Consider the following 5,552-nt stretch of genomic DNA (forward strand, 5'->3'; position numbering starts at 1 on the left):
TGCGAAAGATCCGATGGTCTGATTTTGACATACCATATATCGTTGGAATCATAATTCTAAGTGCTATGCGTCTATGCGATCACTTTGACCAGATTACTTCGTATATGAAATGTCATAATTGGACACTTCTCGCACTTTCTAGGAGTTTTGGGTGAGTGCCGAATGCTCCTCGGAATAGTTGCCTCAGTCAGTTATCATCTCTATTGATCGGAGGTGAAAGGCCCAACCACATTCTAAATTCTGTTAAGCCACCACCCCTAATTCCAAATATGCAACCTGCTGGGTTTCCAAAAGTGGGTGATTCAGCTAGGATCAGTTCTCTAGATAAAAGTATGGAACTTCTCATGAGTACCTTCATAAAAAACCAACATAACATGGAGAAGGAAATCGCCCAACTTGTCACAGCTTTGTATGAACAGGAAAAAGGGAGGATGCCATGTCAATCTGATCCAAACCCCAGGAATTTGAATTTAATTCAGCAAGGACCACCTAATCAAATGAATTCAATTCAATAGAGCCCATAGCAACAAAAGCCCTATAATCATTGTAATCCTATCTATGCATTAAGGAGTGGCCATCAGTACCCATGAGATGATGTGTCTGACTCACTTTAAAATCCCAATGACCCTTCTGTTGAGGTTGGTACTCTGCCTCCTTTGCCAGGTTTGTCTGAGGAGTGATAAGCAACTTGGACGAGTTCTATGTGCCTACTGTTCCATTCCCAAAATATTAGTAAATAACAAGAAGGTTACTTCCATGGATAAAATTCTTAATGTTTTTAAGAATGTGAAGTTCAACATTCCTTTGTTGGATGCTCCTAGATCCCCACTTATGTTAAAGTTATTAACGATTTATGCACTCAAAATCGAACCACAAATGTGCCCAAGAAAGTTTTCTTGGCTACCAATGCTAGCTCCATTTTTTCCACTAGATAGTAGCTAAATATAAGGACCCTGGTTGCTCAATGATTTCTTGTGTTATTGGTAACACTAAGATTGACCATGCGCTTCTTGATCTTGGATCAAGTGCCAATCTCTTGCCTTTCTATTTACCAACAATTGTCTTTGGAAGACCTAAAGCTGACTACTATAATGCTTCAGTTAGCAAACAGATCAATTAAGACTCCCTAAGGCACGGCTGAGGATGTCTTACTTTAAGTTGGGGAGTTTCTATTTCCTATAGATTTCATTGTCTTAGACACCCAACCAATCTCCAATATTCAGGATCAGATTCCCATCATTCTTGGAAGATCTTTCCATGCCACCAGCAATGCCATAATCAATTGCAGGAACGGTATCATGAAACTTTATTATAGAAACACCTTAGTGAACTTTAATGTCGTTAGGCTATGAGGAGGACATTCATATGCTCTGTGAAATCCCAAAATCTATTGAGATAAATTTTGATATTGACTTTGATTTTGGATTTCAAGAGTGTATGGAACAGTTGGGTGGTTTTGAGGAGGAATTTATATCCAAGGTTTGGAGTCTCCAACCACCTGTGCGACCCATGGGCCCTTATCTACCTTAATGCTCAAGCCTTCCATTTTTTAGCCCCCCTAATCTTGAGTTGAGGAGTTTCCCTCCAATCTTAGGTATACTTTATTAGGTGAGGATCACACTCTTCCAGTCATCATTGTTTCTAATTTGATTTCGAGTTAGGAGGAGGAGTTGATCAAGCTTTCAAAGGAAAATAAGGAAGCCATAGGATGGACGATGGCTGACATCAAAGGAATTAACCCTCCTATTGTTTAACATCATATTCACCTTATTGAGGAATCCAAAACTTCAAGGGAACACCAAAGAAGAGTTAATCTTGTGATGAAGGAAACCATCCAAAAAGAAATTCTGAAGTGCATGGATAATGGGATCGTTTATCCAATTTTGATAGCCAGTGGGTGAGTCCAATTTATGTTGTGCCAAAGAATTTGGTATTAACAGTAGTTCAATCTGCCAACAATGAATATATTCTAACCCGTATCCAAATGGTATGGAGAAATTGCATTGACTACCGTAAGTTGAATGTGACAACTTGTAAAGACCGCTTTCCTTTGTCATTTATTGATCCAATGTTAGAGTGCCTAGCTATCCATGAGTATTATTGTTTCCTAAATGGATATTCTAGTTACAACCAAATCCCAATTGCCCCTGTGGATCAACACAAAACTATATTCACATGCCCATTTGGAATGTTTGCTTATTGACGCATGCCATTTGGGCTATTCAATACCCTTGTAACTTTCCAAGAATGTATAATGAGCATCTTTTCAGATGTGGTGGAGCAAATTCTTGAAGTCTTTATGGAAAATTTTTCCATTAATAAATCCACATATCCTGAGTGCCTTTATCATCTTCAACTAGTTTTAGAGAGATATAGACAATGGAACTTGATCCTCAATTAAAAAAAATATCATTTCATGGTAAAAGAGGGATTAAGGTTGATAAATCCAAGATGGACCTCGTTGTCAATCTACCGCCCCCCAAATCTGCTAAGGACATCGATTCCTTTTTAGGGCATGCTGGTTTTTATAGGCAGTTTATTAAGGATTTTAGAAAGGCTACTAGACCTCTCACCAATTTGCTGGCTTAGTATCAAGTCTTTGAGTTTTTCAAGGAATGCCTCTAGATTTTTGAGCATTTGAAGAAGGAATTGACCATTGTACCCCTTATCTAGGCACCTGATTGGACTAAGCCCTTTGAGCTTATGTTTGATGCATCAGCTTTTGCTATTGGGGCCATTTTAGGGCAAAGAATCAATAAGTTTTCCCCTATCATTTACCATGCAAGTAAAACCCTAAAATATGCACAGCTCAATTACACTACCACGAAAAAGGAATTCTTAGATGTTGTATTTGCTTTAGAGAAATTCAGGTCCTACTTGACTGGATCACGTATACTCATATACATGGACTATGTAGCCCTCAAGTATCTCTTGTAAAGAAATATGCTAAGGCTCATTGCATTCATTGGGTTTTATTGCTCCAAGAGTTTGACTTAGAGATACGTTATAAGAAAGGAACTAAAAATCTGGTTGTAGAACATTTATCCCGATTGCCTAATTCTTTGACTGATGAATCTCTAGTTAATTGGAGCTTTCCTAATGAACAACTACTGGCGGTCTCTAGTGAGCCATGGTTCAATGATATTGTCAATTATTTTTGGCTATAGGTGTGACACCTGACCATTGGTCCATCCAGGATAAGTATCAGTTCCATTCCCAAATCAAGCATTTTTTTTGGGATGACCCTTACTTATTCAAGACATGTCCAGATCAAATTATCCAATGTTGTGTTCATGATCATGAGCAATGTGCTATCTTCTTTTTTTTCCGTGATCAGGCTTGTGGAGGTCATTTTGGCCCAAAGAAAACTCTAGCCAAAGTATTGCATTGCGTATTTTATTGGCCCAATTTCTTCAAAGATGTATTTCAATATTGCAAGGCCATTAGTGCATGTCAATATTTGGGCCAAATTTTAAAAAGAAATATGATGTCACTCAACCCAATTCTGGTGGTTAAGAAATTTTATGTTTGGGGCATCAATTTTATACGCCTATTCCCAAGTTCTTTTGGGAATTTGTACATTTTTTTGGCTGTTGACTATAGCTCAAAATGGATTGAAGTCATTTCTTATAAGACCCATGACCACAAAGTGGTTAAATTTCTTAAGGAGAACATTTTCTTCTATTTTGGTACACCTCGCGCTATCATTAGTGACAGGGGCAAGAATTTTCTACAATTGACCATTTAAGGTCCTTATGAAGAAGTATGAGATCGTTTTAAGCTGGCTACACCCTGTCATCCTCAAACCAGTGGCCAGGTTGAGGTGTCCAATAGGCAGATTAAGCAAATTCTGGAAAAAATAGTCAACCCTAATTGCAAGGATTGGTCCTTTAGACTTGTGGATGCCTTGTGATCTTACAAAACTATGTTCAAGACTGATCTTGGACAATCACCTTATTTCCATGGGTATGGGAAGGCATGTCAGCTTTCGGTTGAGTTAGAGAATAAAGCCTTTTAGGCTAAAAAGAAGATGAATTTCGTTCTACCTATTGTTGGTACTCATAGCGGACTCCAACTAGTTGAGTTGAAGGAGCTCCGTAATGATGTCTATGACAATGCTAGGATTTATAAGGCAAAAATCAAGGCTTTTCATAATAGAAAAAATCCTGAGGAAGTCCTTCGTTCTTGGTGATAAGGTTTTGCTTTGCAATTCCCGCTTGCATATTTTTCTAGGCAAGTTGAGATCCTACTGGGATGGTCCCTATATTGCATAGACTATGTTCTCACATGGTGCTATTGAGGTTTTAAACCCTAGCAATAGTGTAATTTTCAAAGTAAATGGTCAACGTTTGAAGCCCTACTTTGAGTTTCCATTTTCTAGTCTGGAAGAGGTCATGGATCTCCATGAGCCTCTATATTCATGATCATATCTTTAGGAGTTTATATTTTGTATGTTCATTCCCTACAAACACTTGTGGAGGGGTGGGGGACGCTCCCGTAGGTCACCGCACCATCTTGTCCTCGCTCGAAAACGTGTGGGGGCCTATTTCGCAGGGCTATCTACCTTGGGTATCTTCTAAGAATAAATATTAAATATTTAGAGTTACCACCTAGGATTAGGGCCTAGGACCCGGATGTAGGCCTAATCCATTGGGAGAGACCCAAGATTGACTTGATCTGGTCCAGAGATTAGGGCAAGTGCCAAGTTATAAAATTGGGAATGTGTTAGGCAACCACTTCATCTAGTTGAACTAGTCTTCTTATTAGATGCTAGTTTCCAAATACTCACCTTTCTATGTCCTAACCCACATGCATGACTATACTACTAATATAAAATAAACATGTTTTATTAATGTAAGATCTACATTATGGCTATTTTGTTAGAAAATATTCTTGACCTTGACCCTTATTCTAGGCCAAGAGGGGACCCTAGTTGATGCTTAGGCGGCTCTGGTGAAGATCCCTGGCTCATACGAGATTGACCTTGGCTACTTGCTCCACCCCTTTGGGAAATCTAGGCCTTCAGTAGCTCTCCAAGCTCCGATGCGCTCCTCGAGGTCGGGAGGTGGAGGAATTCCTTCACCTCACTCTTCCTCACTTCCTTCTCTCTTTTCTCTTCTATTCTCTCCTTCTTGGTCGTGCCTTGGAATTTTTTTTTGTGTCTATGGGGAAGAGGGAAACACTATTTATAGGTGTTAACCCCTCCACCTTCAGGTCTTCCAAAATCTTCCACGAGTCTGCCATCCAAAAATGGCAAGCTCCCATGGGTCCACCAAAAATACCTTCTAAAAGTGGATTTTTCCACGTTTTAAATGCACAAATATTGCCTTATTTATTTGAAATTGGTGATTGGCGGACCCATCCAAAAACTTTCCTAAAAAATCCATTTCATTGAGAAAATCATTTTTTTCATTTTTTTTTCTTATTTTTCTCATTTTTTCACCTTTCTTTCCTTTTTTTGGCAGGATTGTGGTGAGTCTGTGAGGGCCTAGGTGGGCCCGTGGGTGTGTCCTGCTAGTCTGGGTCAAATCTAGTCAAAATCGGGTCTATCG

This window comes from Macadamia integrifolia, unplaced genomic scaffold (assembly GCF_013358625.1).
Source record: "Macadamia integrifolia cultivar HAES 741 unplaced genomic scaffold, SCU_Mint_v3 scaffold181, whole genome shotgun sequence".
Classification (NCBI taxonomy): domain Eukaryota; kingdom Viridiplantae; phylum Streptophyta; class Magnoliopsida; order Proteales; family Proteaceae; genus Macadamia; species Macadamia integrifolia.